Consider the following 17,527-nt stretch of genomic DNA (forward strand, 5'->3'; position numbering starts at 1 on the left):
TGTTCCAATATGTCTCCCAATGTTTTGGTTATTTCATTTGTGGGATCTGAGTCCAATTTCAAATATGTAGATTCATCAGCCAGGTCACTTCTATTTTTTGATGATAATATGTAGTGTCCATTATGATGAGTGCCCCGCCTTTATCAGCTCGTTGAAATGTGAGGTTCCTTTTTGTTAGATAATTGTTGTAGTATTTTCCTTTCGTCTTTAGTTAAATTTGATCTTTTCTCGGTTTGAAAATTCAATGATTGAAGATCTTGCAAAACTAACGTTTCAAATAGATCGATGGTTTTGTGTGAAGTCGGTGTTGTATATGTGCTTTTGGGTTTGAATTCAATGTATTTTTTTCTTCACTTGGAGTTTGTTCAGAAATGACATTTTCAAAAAAGTTACGTAGTTTGATGGTTCTAGTGAATTTAAAAAACGCTATTTCTGTATCTGGTAAATTAGTATTGTATGTTGGGACAAATGATGTTCCTTTATTCAAAACGTTTATTTGTTTCTCGGTCAATTCAATAGATGAAATATTAATCACTATGTCCTTTGACTCCTTAGATTCGGTTTTCCTTTTTCTTTTGGTTTGTCCTCTCCTGGTTTTTGAACGTTTCCACTGCTTTTTTGCATCGGGCCATCACATCAACACTGCATTCTCCGATGGATCCACGATATATATAATGTATCAAGAGTTCTTGTTAAAGAAAAATTACATTGGAATCTTGAAGTCATAATTTTAAGAATGAATGTATAATTCAGAATTGTGACGAATTTTGAATCTGTTGAATAATTTAGAAATGAAAGAAAAAATTCTTTGAAAAATAAAATTATCGAAGAAGATAATTACGAATAGAATTGTTTCACAATATGTTGATTTGTATTTAAACTGTGAATAGAAGGAACTAATTCACACTCCGAGCTGTGCACAGGGTCAGGTCGTGACAGTAGGTCTCGCACCTTAATTCACAGATTCTTAGGAAATATACCATTAGATGATATTTGCAAAGCAGCTACATGGTCTACTACGCACACATTTACAAAACACTACTGTGTAGATGTGCAGGCAAAACAACAAGCAAGTGTGGGGCAGGCTGTACTTAAAACATTATGTCAAACTACTGCAACAGATGTTGGTGACGGCCGCTAAGGGAGAAACTGCTATGCAACAGTATGCGGTCTGCAGCCCATATGCCTCGAATGGAAAACGCTACTTACCAGTATGCATTTGTTCTTGGCATGTAGCGCTGCAGAACCACACACTCCCACCCGCCTCCCTGGCTACCTATATCTGTTGCAGTATTATCTTATTTAGATACACAATACATGGTCATCCTTAACTGTACTGATACAACTTCATCAATTGCCCAATAGCGAAAACAATCTGAAGATGGAGTCTATGCCCATGCACACTACGGTCTAAGGGAGGAGTCACCTAGCAGACATAGACTCTTCCAAGACAACAACAAAGTGTAATCATCCGGGCCCACCACCAGATGGTGATCTAATGCAACAGTGTGTGGTTCTGCAGCCCTACATTCCAAGAACAGATGCATACTGGTAAGTAGCATTTTCCTTTTATGCTTACCCATACCAGGCTTGCGTGGTTCTAGAAATAAAACAGTATATTTTTTATACAAAACAATTGGCCTAGAGTTCTGTTCTTGAGTGTGTGGATTCATTTGCTGCCGAGTGTGTACATCAAATACTTTACACTGTCCTCTGATACTGCCTTACTGTTCGACCAAGCTACTACTTTAGAGAGTAAGTTTCTATCTAACGTTCGCGTCTGCCAAACCTCTGGAGACCCTTGGACTCTATACACACTGTACCTCACTTTGGTGCAGTATATATAGAGCCAGTTTCTTACACTTTAGCACCCTCTATGTCCCTTTTCAAGCAATAAGTCAACCAGGGGTTTGTAAATCGCACTAATCGACCAATAGGGTCTGAAGGTGCTGCCGGGGGTGGGGGGGGAATGGGGAGAGGGCGGTTGGGGGAGGTTTCCGAGGGTGGGGGGCCACCATGTGTCGTCCCATGCGGAGGCGGTGGAGCCAAAGATGAGGACCTCTGTTTTCTATGAGTTGTTTCAGGCAGCAGTTCTTCATCCAGGTTGCTACGGCTGTCATCCTTTCTTGGAAGTTGTGCCTGGTGATGTCAGGGTCCTTGATGAGAGGGAGGATGAGTTGTTTGTCATTGGCGTATGAGACGATGTTGAGCTAATGGTTTCTGACGATGGTTCCGAGGTGGTGCATGTAGACGTTGAAGAGGGTGGGGCTGAGGGAAGATCTTTGGGGTACTAAGCATCTGGTCTCTGTCAGTTCTGAGAGGAAGGGTGGGAGTCTTATTCTTAGTTCTGCCCGTGAGGAATTAGCATATCCAGTCTAGGGCTGTCATTATAGAGTCTGGTAGTTAGTGTGCTGTGGGAGACTGTGTCGAAGGCTGCTGATAGGTCCAGAACTGCCATTTGGCCTCGGGCGAGGAGGGCGTGGATGTCTACTGTGGCTGCGAGGAGGGCGGTCTTGGTGCTGTGGTTGCTGCGGTATCCGTATTTTGGAGTTGTCTGATTTTTTTTTTTTTACTTCAATGAAGGATGCTAGCTGGGTGTTGAAGGCCTTTTTGTTGACCTTGGCTGCGAAAGGAAGCAGCAAGATGGGCCTGAAGTTCATGATCTCCATCGTGTCTGCGGAGGGTTACTTTAGGAGGGGGTTGATTTTGGCGCGCTTCCAGTTGTCGGGGAATGTGGCAGTCCCGAGGGACCTGTTAATGGTTCGACGTAGCTCGGGTGCGATGGCTGTGGCGGCCCTGTGGAAGATGTGTGGCGGGCAAGGGTTTGAACGTGCTCCAGAGTAGGTGCTCTTCATGGTCTCAAGGGGTCCAAGTGAGTAGGGTCTGTTTGGTGGCTTCACTGGGGGTTGGGTTTGAGGAGTGGCCGAGGTCTTGGTCGTCAAACTTAAGGTAGAATGTCTTGATCTTGAGGTGAAAGAAGGAGCTGAGGCTGTTGCAGAGGTCTTGGGAGGGAGGGACATCGGTTGTCTTGCTGTTAGGTTTGGCAAAATCGTGTATGATGGAGAAGAATTCCTTGGAGTTGTGGGCGTTGAAAAGGATTCTGTTTTGGAGGAAATTCTTCTTTATGAATTTGATGAGTTGGTGGTGTGCTGTGGTGGATGTTTTGTAGGCGTGCGTGTTTATGGAGTTTTGCTGTTTCTCCGTGTCTTTTCCAGTCGTCTGCAGGAGCGCTTGGATTCTAGGAAGGCTGTGGTGAACTAGTTTGCTTTTTTGTTGTCGTCCTGTAGTCTTCTGGAGGTGGGAGAGTGTGTTCACACAGTTGGCGATCCTTTGGTGGAGGTTGCTAGTAAACGGTACCCCCTGATACTTGGGCTTGAGGTACTAAAAAGGGTCCCTAAGGGCAGCAGCATGAATTTGTTTCACCCTTAGGGACCCCTCACCAAGCATTTGCACAACTGCCATTGCAGGCTAGGTAATAATAATAATAATAATAAGGGAGTTTTATAAAGCGCGCGGTTACGCTAGCTAGCGTGTCCCTGTGCTAAGACAGACAGAACTCATACAAACGGGCCGCAGAATCAGCTAGGTTTATCGTGCATAAAGGTGTTTTTTCAACTTCTTCCTGAAGTCGGCTTCAGACACTTCAAGGCGAAGGTCCAAGGGTAAAGCATTCCAGCCCTTCGCCACCAAGCAGCGAAAGGATCTGCCTCCCATGCGAGCCGTTCTCGTCCTGGGTACCTTTAATAGGCCGCCATGGGAGGAGCGCAGTGTTCGCGTAGTTTCGTATCGGGAGACCAAACTCTGGAGTGGTGCTGGTGCCCTCCCATTAAGGATAAGGTGACAGATACAGAGGGCCTTAAATTCCACCCTGCTCTTCACTGGAAGCCAGTGAAGAGTCTGAAGGGCTGCTTTGGAGGCCCATCTTTTAATGAAGCTTCAGAATGAGGCGAGCTGCTGCATTCTGCAGTACCTGGAGACGATTTAACACCTTACTAGTTGCTCCAAGGTACAGTAGGTTGCCGTATTCCAGGCGCGATGTGACGAGGGCATGCACCAGCGTCCTGCGGGCCGACTTGGGAAGTAGATCTAATACCTTCCGCAGACCTCTTAGGACGCTGAAACAGACACCCACCACACGGCCTATCTGAGGTCGAAAGGACAAATCAGCATCAAGCCGGACTCCAAGATTCTTGGCTTCCCGACAGGGGGTTGGAACCTCGCCTAGACAAGAGGGCCACCATGCCGACGACCACACAGATGAGCCATTCCCCACCACGAGCACCTTGGTCTTATTGCCATTCAATGTGAGGCAATTGGCGGACATCCAGGTTGCCAACTCCTGCATACAGGTTCTGAATTGGTCCGCCGCAAGACCGGGTGCGCGCGATAGGGAGAACGCCAGCTGCGTATCGTCGGCGTAGGATAGTATATTCAGGCCATGGCCCTCCACAATAGAGGCCACCGGGGAGACATATAAATTAAACAGGGTGGGACTCAGGGACGAGCCCTGGGGCATGCCCTGTTCCAAACAGATCTCCCCGGAATAGCATTCACCCTGGCGGACCTGGAAGCCTCTCCCCGTCAGGAAGGACTGGAACCATCCAAGTGCAGTGCCCGATATTCCTCCATTATTCAGACACTGTAGCAAGGTGGTATGTGCTACAGTGTCGAATGCCGCACTTAGATCCAGTAGGATAAGGGCCATGGTCTGTCCTTCATCCACCCCCTGGCGTAGGGTCTCCACTGCCATCAGGAGCGCCGATTCAGTAGAGTTGCCTGGACGAAAGCCAAACTGGGTGTCATGCAGGAGGTCAGCCTCCTCCACGAAATCCATCAGGTGTACATTAATCGCTTTCTCCGCAATTTTGGCCAGGTAGGGTAGAAGGGAGATAGGTCGGAGGTTCTCTAATTTTTCAAAACGAATGTTGATTTCTTCCTCAGGGGTTGAACCACCGCCTGCTTCCAGTCTCTAGGCACTATCCCAGTCTTAAATGACAGGTCTAACAGGTGCCTGATGTAAGGTTCCAGCACTGGCAAGCTATCGGCTAGCCTTTTAGGCGTAGTGGGGTCCCGAGGGGATCCGGACTTGATCAATTTACATATATCTTTAGGAGGTCCTCCGGGGGCGGGGTAACAAAGTTGGTCAATCTGTGTCTATTCCCCCAATCCCTCGGGATTTCCACAAACTCAGTCCCTGCCATGAGGTGACTAGGAAAAGACGAGTAGATTTTAGTTACCTTCTCGGCGAAAAAGTTCGCGATCTTATCACAGGATTCCGCCGAACACTCATCTGGGGCAGTAGCTGGTGTCCCACCCAAGAGAGATTTATAAAGCAGAAAAAGCTCCCTCGTGGAGTTGCCAGCCTCACTGATTCTGGTGGCATAGTGTGCAGCTTTGGACTTCCTAATTAGTCCATGATAGTCGCCTCTCAGTTAAATAAATCTCCCTGGTTTCCGTTGAAAAGGCTACTCGCTATTGCCTTTCCACTCGCTTTAGAGCTGCCTTTGCAACCCGCAGCTCATCACTGTACCACGGAGCAGTTTTCTGAGTGCGACCACCTACTTTGGCACGCGAGAGTGGAAACAAAAGTGCAAACAAAAATGAAAACACAACATTTCACACACGCCTGTGTGACGTGTCCCTACATTGCATATAATATTTGTAAGTCAACCGTCTAGTATTTTATTTATTTATTTATTTATGTATTGAGTTTTATATAGCGCTGGCTAGACCCGGAGGTATCAGAGCGCTTTACATGAGGAAAACATTGTTTCAAAACATGGTTACAAAGTTACATCAGTTACTGGAGCGTAGTTACATGAAATACATGAGTACAAAAGCATAGTAAAAAAACATGAGGGAAAAAATAGGCAAGTGGAGAGAAGATTAGGCGAGAGAGGGAAGGAATATGGGAGGTAGACGGAGAATAATGGGGGGAAGAGGAATGGGAGGGTGTAGGAGACACAACGGGGAGATGAGGAAAAACAGTGTCCGACGTCCGGCTGGGTAGGTGGCGGCCGAGGGGTGAACCAGAGCCAAACTCCTCTATAGCTGCTTGGGACAGCTCCACCGGTCATCGGCCAAATGTTGTTCAGGCACCGCAGTACATACAGGAAGGTTAGTTTCCGCCTAGGGGGGCATAGTCCAAAAGTTCCATCGAGCTCTGTGCTGTGTGAGACTCCCTTGTCGCTGTAGACTCTGAGGGGTCTCTGAGACTCCATGGCATAAATGCTGGATCCCTGCCCACAAGGGGAGGAGGAGTGCTTTGGAAAGGGTCCCACTCCTGGTGGCCATTGTTAGAAAATTGGTGTGTCAGATGTCCCCACTTGGCCCCTTCTGTGTTCCTGTATCCCCGGACCAGCAGGCCAGTCGGATAATTGCCCCAATCCTAGGAAGTAACGAGGATTTGCACCTTGCGCAGAGTGTCCAATAACCTAATGGCGATCAGTTTCATGCCCATGGGGCTCCCTTTCCTCCAAGTAGCCTGCCAAACAGATGCCCGGGTCGGTCTCACCCCCATAAAGAACACGGTTGCCCCTAGTCGGCCCAGGACCCTCAGTACTGTGCTCGGGACTTCCTTGTGGTTCCCCGCCGAAGGGCCCGGAGCGTAGGACCACACAAACTCTGATCTCTCCCATCAGATCTTCACTTACAGGATCCAGGTTAGTGCTGCTGCTGTAATCCTTATACTCTGACCTTACTTGCCACCTCAGCCACATTTCTCAACAGGTAGCAACATTACTCAACACCTCCGACAACTCCACTGGCTCCCAGTCAACTAGAGAATCACCTTCAAGCTCCTCACCCATGCCTACAAAGCTATCCACGATGCAGGACCAGCATATCTGAACCACCACCTCTCATTCCACGTACTCACCAGACAACTCCACTAAACTTTCCCTGGGTACCCTCCCACAGATTCAGAAGACCAGAACCAGAGGTAGATCCTTCTCTTACCTTGCCACCAAGACCGTGAACAACCTGCCCCTCCACCTCCGGTAATACCTGTCGCTGACCCAAATTCCGGAAGGATCTCAAGACGTGGCTCTTCAACTGAACCACCATGCCGACACACTGCTCAGCAACCCCCCACCCCCACCCCCAACCCCACCCCACCCCCCAATCCCTGCGCCTTGAGACCTCATGGGCGAGTAGCCATGCTTTACAAACTCCCGATTGATCGATTGAAAGACATTTAGTACTATTTGCATAACTAGTGCCATGAATATCCAGAGAGTAATATGTAGTAAGTGTCTCAGTAGAAATAAAGGCAACCTTTGTGCAAGTGGAATGTGCACCTGTCCTGGAATGTAAGGTACTGCAAGAATGCAGATTATGATATGGTGTGGTTATGCAACCTTACCCTGTAATAATGACAATTCTTTATCAGGTCCAGTCAGATTTGTTTGTAAATCCTTAGCTATGTTCTGGATACCTGTGGCTCGGAGCGGTCAGGCTTTATCAACGGAGCAAGTGCCAAGCATGAAGTATCAGAAAAGTTGAATAAGAAGAAAACTTAACAATAAAATTCCAACCACAATTTATATAACTAAGTTATATTTTTCTCTTTAAATAGACACCTTAGCAACACAAATTCACCACAGGGTTCCAGAGATATGAACTTTTAAGCAAACAAATCACTGCTTTTCACTCAAATACAATTAATCATTGAAATCTACTGCGACTCGCAGTTTAGGGTTAGCCACAACAAGTTACTTGTGGATGCTCATTCCGACAGGGAGGTAGTCACAGGGACCAATATAGGTCTGTCGGATGGTCATTTTGCCCATTTGATCCTACATTACTTTTTGGTTTGAGCCATTCCACATGCCTTGGTACCAATTTATAAGGTGACTGAGAGGAAATGGTGTGGCTTTGTAACCGCACCGTGTATTACACTACCAACCCCTTTAGGGCCAGTCAGGTTTCGTTCCTTAAACCGTAGCTCAAACCTGGGTAGCTGTGGCTTGAGCAGTAAGGTTTACACAAACAATAAGTGTATATCACTTAAATGGCACCAAAACAATTGCAGAAGAAAGAAACGAGACATTCAAGAAATATGACACCAATTTATGAAAATAAATTCGGTTTTTATATATTTTAGCTACTTAGACGAGAAAGATCCACCAGAGGGTTCCGGCGATAGAGAATTTACAAGGTATAGTAAATCAACACTTTTTATTTAACCGTGAACAAACATTGGCAAACGTAACGAATTTAACAAACTTTTTCAGGCAAAACTTTGGTAAGTATCAATGAAGTTAGAGTTACTTTAGGTGACCAACTCTGCCAGGGAGCCAATCAGGCGGACCAGCAAGGTCCGCACACAGTAACCGTTACCTCAATGAGAAAAACAGTCTGTAATCCAGTTCCTGTGTCAGCATTGACTTCCTTTGAGGAGTCAGCAGTGGCTCATTAATAGGAGCGTCTGGGCCCTGCCCTGGCCCCATTTCCTGCCTACTGTTTCTTATTATTAACGTTTTATTTCAGGCAGTGTGCCTATCGGGGTGTCAGGCAGAGGCAATGTACGTCCCGCTGACACATCATGCACTAGTGCGCATGTGCCCTCCCCGCATCTTTTTCTGGGGTTGTAGAATTACAGCCCCGAACCATTGAGTACTGCGATGCCTATAGCCACACCCACCTGCGACATACAGCACCCTCGCTGATTGAGCACCACACGGGCGCTTTAGGCTTCAGCCCTCTGCTTCCCGGGGCAGTGCGTCAATCAACGAGGGTGCACCTTTCTCAACTTGTCACTGGGTGGTGTAGTTTCAGCAGCCGTTGCTGAACACGCTTCATACTGTGACAAATGTGGAAAGGGGTGGGGCTCACACAAAGCCTTGGAGCACTCTGAGAGCCTCTCACTGTTTGCTCAGTAATATCCGACTGCAGATACTTCTCGCCTCCAGGTTAGTGCGGTGCTATTTATTTTATTGTGTATGTTGCAAGCAGACTCCCATGTGTCAGCCAGGATCTAGTAAAGGCTTTAAAAAGGTAAACCATTGGAGTGAAAGTGAAACTCATGGTAATGCTGTCAAAGGGACACATCCTACCCAGGTTTGTTAATTGACGTCTGGTTTTCTGGCCCAGGGAGGGGATTTAGGAAGACTGGTAGAATGAAGTGAAGTGATATGTAACAGTCTTTATTTAGAAAAAAATCACAGCCCTCACATTCTCGGGGCTTTATCATAGGGCTTAGCTCACAGGCCTTTTGTTTGGTGCAGATTACCTGAGCCAGCTGTGTACAAAAATATACACCAGACAATTTTCTAACAGACGGTTAATCAGAGGCCCGCAATCTGATTTTCACTAATGATCACCTACGCGTGCTTATACATCTGATAAAAGTAAGAAATGGAAGACAGACGACAGTCAACTCATTTAAAAAAAAAATATTTTTACAATCCTCGATATTACCACAAACAGGCATCTAGTCTACCACACCATGCAAAAAACACCTGGAAAGTGTGCTTTTACATTTTCAAAAGTGACCCAGTTCGAAATATGATATACACCTTTTTAGTTCTCTGATTCACAAATGGGATAACTGTACTAAATCACTAATTTCATAGGGATCGGTTCAAAGGGTTGAGGCTAAAATTGTAAAGCAAATAAATAGATGTATGCACCTGCGCTGCTGGCATTAAATATAAAGATTCGATCTGAGGTGCACAGGCTTTATTAATCTGAAAACCAGCTTTATAGTTTTGCACTCTAGGTCACTTTAACATCCATTTGCGAGCCCAATGATTCCATTAAAACAGAGGAGACTGTCCCATTTCCCTGAAAACAGGGGTAGTCATTTCTTTTTGCAATTAAAGCGTAATCTGTCGGAGTATTACATAATGGCCTAGGTACCTGCCCCCAGCGCTTTGGCCCTAGTGGTGTGGGAGGTAACATCCCTGTAGTTATTAATAATATTCAGCAAATCAGGCGACTAATGACAATACCAATCTTTAGAATGTCAATCACCCCTGTTGCCAATGTCCCCACAGTGTGTCTGCAGTTGCAGGACTACCATGCCAGAGGTATATTGTCTGCCTGGGTCTAATAGGCAAGCAGGTTGGAGGGGATGGGGTGGTATACTCCCCTATTCAATATTTTAAAGTGTAAAGACTCTATTCTCTGAACTGGCCCCAAGACACAGCTTTCCCAAGACATTGGTCTAAAACACCAGTCCTTATGGAGAAAATCGAGTTACAAGGAGGAGAGATGGCGTGCAGCCCCTTGATATCTCAAGGTGTAAAACAGAGCTGTGTAGTACACAACATCTTATAACTGGTGCCCTCTCGGTACGCATGTTTTCTAGTCCGGTTACATTTTACAAGCCATTGTTTTCAGGTGTCTTTCCCCATCTGATGCGAACTTACACTACAGTATCCTGATTGCACATATGTTTTGTTCACAAATCCGCTCTGTTATGTAAACGTATAACTGCCATACAATATTGATTTTGATGTTGTACCTTTTCTGTCCTAGTTGTGTGCCAAGCTTCGCAAACATTAGAACTTTGCCTACATTATATAGTTTGTACTGCAAGGGACCTTGGTTTCAGGTGTTTATTTTAGCATCACTAAATTCATAGAGTTTTTGACCAAAGGGCCGCACACCGGTTAGAATTTATGAATACTGAGTGAGTAATTAACACAAAACTTTTAATTTGTCGAGCTTTGCTAATTGTTTTATGATTCACAAACCTGAAAGACATTGTGTCTTGGCATATGCCTTTCCTCAGCTGCAACGGTGAGTGTGGATGTGCACTCAGCAGATTTTCTTCATATAAAAACTTTTTTTCCATGTGAAGATTGTTTTTGCATCTGTACTAAAAAAGTTGATTGTTTGAGGGCCTTTCCTCGCCCTTATGACATCACCTGTGTTTAGAATGGCAACAGGTGTGGAAAATTCATCATTTTACCACATTTTGTTTTTTAATACAAAGGTGGTGGACCTTACAAACCCACTTTGCAACAGCCATGCTCCATCTTCTTGTTTGATGTGCGGCAAACTCATGGTTGCTCTTACGCCCTACCACTTTCAGAGGTCACCAGCCGCCTTCAAGGAGTGCAAGATGCTGATGATGGCCAAAGATGCTGAAGATGCTGTGCTATCAACATGGGTGTTCCTTGTACTCCTCGGTCCATAGGCTTGGTGAGGCGGTCCTGGCCACAGGGGTTGATGTACCTTGAAGTCCTTTAGAGCTTGGAGTCCAGTCACCACTGGGCTACCAGGCGCCGGGTACAGTGGTTTCAGCGGTCATCTTCTTCCGACAGCTCTCTTGGTTTCAGCAGACTTGTGGGCAACTTTCGAGCATTGGGTCCTGGTCCCTTAGGCTGCACGGTGGTGAGGAGTGGCGATCTGGGAATCTGAGCTACCAATCGTCCCAGTAGGCTTCTTCAGTTGTTGTGGCCCTGTGCTGTGAATAGGAAGTCAGCGAACTGACCCATGGAGTCTTACTTCGGCTGGGCTCAGGAGTAGACTTCTCCACGAGCTTGAGCACAGTCCTTTCCTTTGCTAGCCACCAGTTGCAGCAGGTGCAGTCCACTTCATGTGGCCTCTCTAGGCTGGCTCCTTGGTGAATTTGGAGTGCCAGGGGTGCCCTTTTTGATGCCCAGAAAATGCCCCCAGGTAAGGTTGTGATTACAAACCAATGGGCTATTGGGTTCCTTCTTAATGACAACCTTCTGTGAAGTGTGACATATAGCTAGCCCAGAAGACACTATTCTGCCCACTCTCAAGATGGCAGAACCCCTATCTTGGTGTTAAGAGGGTTTGCTACAAAGGAGGCTACACACCTCTGAAAAAACAGCTTCACAACTGCTTTCCCTATTTGTCCCTCATACCAGCCTGTCTACCTAAAGAATAGGGCAGCCCCTCTCCCAAGTGTTTCTCATTTACCCTTCAAAGGCAGCTTCCCCAATGAAGCTCACCTTTTGGACCAACACTTGTATGACTTCCTGCCAGGGAGAGGAAACACCTCTCCCCAAGCAGGTATCTATTATGTTCTTTCCTGGCAGTAATTTACACATCTCAGAAGGGCAGAAAGTTGTGCAAACTTGAACAGGAACAGAAGACCTAGGGCAACAAAGTGGCAACTTTTTAAAAGTTGTGCACAACAACAAGTTACGTACATTTAGACTCAAGTTGTTTGATACCTTACTGTATAATTCCACTTGCCCTGGGAAAGTCCTGGGGGAGGGAACTAGAGACATGGGGCACCAGGAGCAGGCAGCCACCAACATCAAATGTTCATCACAAAATTAGCCTCTCCAAGTTATGTGACCAAGGTGCTCAAAAAGTTACTTTGCGAGTGTGGACATCTCACAAAAAGTAGTACTGGTCTCACACACTGCCTGGTGTCATGCTTCATCATCGGCCAGTCCTCGCCCTCTAAAAACTAGGTTTGATAGAGGGCGGTGGAGTATTCTCCTGTCATTGTATTTCTCCTATGTTACCCTTTTCCTAGCTGCTCAGCCTGTGTGTGTGTTCTGAGTGGAATGTTGGTGTGTGGGCTATGTGTAGAATGCCTGGGTGGCTGGATGAAGAGTGACAGTTGGTGAGAGGGGCTGAGCAGCTAGCAGGCTGCTCCTGGTGGGGCTGTGATTTACCACCTACAGGACTAATATACTGCTGTTATGATGACTTAATGAAGACTTTTACTACCTGTTAACAAACCTACTTGGTTTACATCATACCAGCGTGGCGTGATTTCTACATTAATTTTGGCGATGAGTTGCAGACCTCCCCATGCACTAAAAGTGGTAAAAGTATCTTGAAGAAACCTGAAGATGTCTTCCACGTGGGCATACACCTGCCCACAGGGATGTACTTCTAAACTAAGTGGGGCCCATATAGAGTGAGTGAGGTTAAAAAAACATTACAGTTACAAAATTAATTTTAATATGACAAATAGCTGTATAGTACTAACAAGCATTTACAATGCAACGGTCTCGCCTTTGCAAAAGTTAGAGCTATTGGCATTGTAAATGACAAAATTGTTATTTATGTGTTGGTTTTGAAAACATAAATAAATGGCATTGTCATTTACAATGCCAATAGCTTAATCTCTTGCAAATGCGAGACCTATTACATTTGCACCCCCACAGAGACACACACACAGAGCCACAGCCACACACACACACACAGAGCCACAGCCACACACACACACAGAGCCACAGCCACACACAGCCACAGCCACACACACAGAGCCACAGCCACACACACACAGAGCCACAGCCACACACAGAGAGCCACACACACAGAGCCACACACAGACAGAGCCACAGACCGAGCCACACACAGACCGAGCCACACACACACAGATCAGCAGAACCCTCCCAGAAGTTATGTAACAGTGCCCAGAAGCCTGCCACTAAACCACGAGGCTGCAGGGAGAACAATACACAAATGCACGGATAGTCACAATGACTTTAAGCCCAAACACGTTTAAAGCGCCTACGACTGCATGGGAAACAGCGCTTTATGGAGACGTTTACTGATGTCTTAACGGGGCTTCTGTGAAACGAGATCGCTCGTCTCTTAACGCGCCTAAGGCTGCGCAGATTATTAAATAAACCATATCCAACCAGTCTGGGCTCTAAGCAATTAAACTATGTAGCTAACTACTTCTTATTTTCATTCTGCCGCCTCTTACCGCTGTCTGCCAGGGTGGCATGCCGAAAAGCGCCTCTCCTGCCAAACTCTACAGGCACAAATCCACAAAAACTTAAATAGCGTATATGCCACGCGGTACAGTTAGCCAGTGAAAGTTTATAAGCTTTTTCTGACTGGGAGAAACACGAACTCAGAATAGTGTCTAAGTTTTCTGCTTTGGGCTGCCCTCGCTGGCTTCCTCCGCCTCCCCTTCACATTGGCACAAAACACACGCACACTTGCGAAGAGATCAGATTACACGACCCACCAGTGATAAACATGTTGAGGAACTTGGAGGTAGGAGACCCCAGCCCGGGCTCACGCATGTACATGGAAATCAAAGTGCCATGCAAAAGGTACCTTGAAAGTGGCCTTTTCCCGCACTAGTGGGATACTTTGTAATCCCAGAGGAGCGGCGAGCTCCCTTCCAGACGCAGTAATCCTTCACTCCGGGCGATTCTGGCCAGGGATCAGCAGCGGCAGCCGCCCATGCCTCCTTCCATTTCTCGCCTCTCTGATTCTGTGAGATTGTGCGAGGGAAGGCGCCCGCTCCCGCTGCCCCTATGCCCCGGCTCCGGGCTCCAGCGGCAGCGCGCTGACACTGGTCACCACTGTGGGCGGGGATCACCCTGCTGCTCGGGCTGCAAGATGAGCAGGACTGGAGGGAAATGGGGGAAAAAAGTCTCAGCACATTCCTAGGAGCTCCGACGGCGGCCGCCGCCCCCTCCCCTCGTCCTGTCAGTGGGAGCTGAAGTGCAGCGCCGTGTAGCGCCGTGCGTGTCACTTTTCACCGGGGCTCCTTCTAGAGGAAAACACTGGCTGGTGCCGCGGGTTTCACTCTCGCAGCACGCTGAGAGCGGGAGACCAGAGGGACTTTCACGTGTGCACCACAGACGGAGGGAGCCAGCCAAAATGACAAAGCACATCGCGGCTGCACGTAACAGGTTCTTCACTTCTTCAGAACTGTGCGTCCTCCTACTAGGAAAGTAGAAACACACGTGTAGTTGCAATTGGTGCGCAGCCAGTCACTTTGAACGGTTCAGGCTCGCCACCCTGCCCCATGTAAACAACAAGAGAGGAGCGCTCCACACGACCATGTTTCTCCAAGGCAAAGCAGGAATGCCTCGGAGAAACGCAGCGTCATTTTTGGATTCGGGGCGTGTTTTCTTTCTCTCCCCTTCCCATTGGCTGGAATGTAAAATTCCAGCCAATGGGAAAGAGGAGAGAAAGAAAACAGAAAGAAACGAAAAAACACCCCCCGAATCCGGGCTTGAACGGAGTGACTCCTCTCTCCTCCAATGGCTGGCCTCCGTTTAGGAAGCCAGCCAATGGAGAAGAGGGGCGGGTTCAAGCCCCCACACTCTAAACATAAGATCTCCCCTGCGAGACTGCGCAACCGCAGCCTACGCAGATCTCGACCTAACAAGTGAACAGTATTTTGGGGAATTTATTGTCCCCTTACCGTAATGTATGCAGTCAACATGTTTCTGCCAAATGGCCCAGGTGAATCTATGGCATTCATCAGGACCTTAAAGAGTAGGGGCTCCATTCCCACCAACCTTGTAGTGGGAGGGTACCACTTTGTGGGGTGACCTGTGTCACGCTCCACTGTTCATTTGCTCATAGTAAAGCCCAAGGGCCAGAAAGGTAATGCCCCATGGAAGGAGGAGAGAGGGAGACCACCGTAGTCAGACTTGTCTCAAGGTGCATCTCCTGTTGCACCTAGATGTGTGCTCCTTGCTTCCAGATGGTCTGTCATATTAAAATGTATTTTATAACTGTAATGTTTTTTTAACCTCACTCACTCTATATGGGCACCCACTTAGTTTAGTAGTTCATCCCTGTCGTCAGGTGTATGCCTGCCCTCTATCAAATCTAGTTTGTAGAGGGCGAGGACTGGCCCATGATGAAGCATGACACCAGGCGGTGTGTGATACCAATCCTACACTTTTTTTGAGATGTCCACACTCACAAACTTTTTTAGCACCTTGGTCACATAACTGGGAGCTCCCCATTTTGTGATACCATACTGTACCAGCTTTAGGAGTCCCCGTCGGAAGTTAACAGGGCTGTGGTGTCAGCCTGTAACTTTGTACTCCCCAATGGGGCTACTACTAGCCTTTTACACACACAAAATTGCAATTGCTGGTTTTTACTTTTGGAACATCTAAAAGCGCATGTTCCACTTTCTAATATACAGCACTCTGCCTAAGGGCTCGTTAGGAACACGTTAGGGGTGACTTAAATATATTAAAACTGGAGAATTGGGCTTTGCCGTTGTTTTAAATAGCAACGTCTAGTTAGAAGTTTACAACTGCCCTTAAAGTCTACAGTGGCAGACTGGGAGCCATGTTTTACCCTCGTCCCACCGGGTGGCAGAACCAGTGCTTCAGTCCCTGGTTTGACCTTTTAACTTACAGGAATGTGGTACTATATACTAGGAACCTACACGTAAGTTAACTTATGCCAGTTGGGTAGAAGTCAATCGTACGTAGACATGTTAAGGTCAGAGCACTGGCACTGAGGTCTGGAGTCCAAAAACTAGCAGCCAAACATTTAAGTGTTACTATACAAAAAGAGGCCTTTCCATATAGTGCGGAAACTGTGATTAGAATTATGTATCTGAAGTACATAATACTTACCTTCCGTAACTCTCTTACTGGTGGATATTCTAACTGCCGATTTCTCGTTGACTGCCAAACCTCCCCGCCCACCCAATCTGTATCGTACCCCCGCCCCGTTCACTTCTGTAGAATTAACGTTATTTTCCCCATCTAAAAAGGTCCCAGCCTAGAGACCTGTACACTGGTCAAGCTAATTTGCTTTTTGGCTCTGCGTCTGACCGCGCTGACAAGTCTTAGAAAGCAACTGAAGTCAGAGTGCCTGGGTGCCCAGCCCCAAATATCACTTCCGGAGCAGAAGGACCTTGGTGTGGAGCCACACAACATCAGATACCGGCACGCAGGAGTACTACTTTTAAGGTTCCGGATCCAGTTCGACGCCTGTGGAATATTCAAACGGTGAGGATTCTGCTGTTAGAGCACCCTCCAGAAAAACCATAACTGAAGGTAAGTAGCTTTGTCTTGTGAAGCACTTGGCTGCAAGCCGCAGCATTAGAAGCAGGGGTACTTTCTTGAAACCTATGCAGTGCATGTGATCTACAGCTGCACATGCTGCAAACAGAAATTGTGACCTGTAGCAATCTCTTTGTAGAATTCAGTGTTGTAGATGCCCGTATACCCTACCCACATCCAAGGAAGTGAGCTGCTATTAATACTTAAAGAAACAGTTAATGGTTATGTTACCCAGCACACTCTTTTGGTTGGTGGGGTGAAAGAGAGGATTGCAATACAGTGTGTAGCCTTTCTTGGTGCATTGTGGGTTTTGCAGGAGGTACCAGTGTCACCTCAAAACACCATTCTGCGAATAAAAACAAATAGAAATATTCCGAGGGCTGTGCAAAGCTGGTAAATCTACATCACTGCTGATTGTTATAGGTGAGTGACATTTTTCTTCTCTAATCTCAACTAACTTGCACCAGTTGCATGAAATTGACTGCAGCACTACAAGCTTTACTACATGTGGAAAAATGTTTCTGATAGTATTACCAGTATTCCAGTATTGTATTGCCACTGTGTATTATTTGAATTTTCAAGCATCTTTTCAGTTTACAAAAATTATTCACATTGCCTAACTTCTTGGCTAAGCTAAGTATTTGTATGGGAAATGAGGAGTGTCGTAATAATACTTTTGTTTTAAAAACTGCAATAAATTCCATGCTAAAAAAAGGACTATTTGTCTAAATGTTAGTTTATCACGATTTTTATAAGGAATGACTAAATGTGTTTAGAAAATCTAGAATAAAATCATTAAT

At 46.5% G+C, this 17,527-nt stretch overlaps 1 protein-coding gene across 1 annotated transcript in view; it reads left to right on the forward strand.

The window, feature by feature from the left end:
• The window catches only part of ZMYM2 (zinc finger MYM-type containing 2), an 893,704-nt gene that overhangs the window by 516,585 nt on the left and 359,592 nt on the right, over positions 1-17,527 (forward strand). The window lies entirely within an intron of this gene.

This window comes from Lissotriton helveticus, chromosome 8 (genome assembly GCF_964261635.1).
Source record: "Lissotriton helveticus chromosome 8, aLisHel1.1, whole genome shotgun sequence".
Classification (NCBI taxonomy): Eukaryota; Metazoa; Chordata; class Amphibia; order Caudata; family Salamandridae; genus Lissotriton; species Lissotriton helveticus.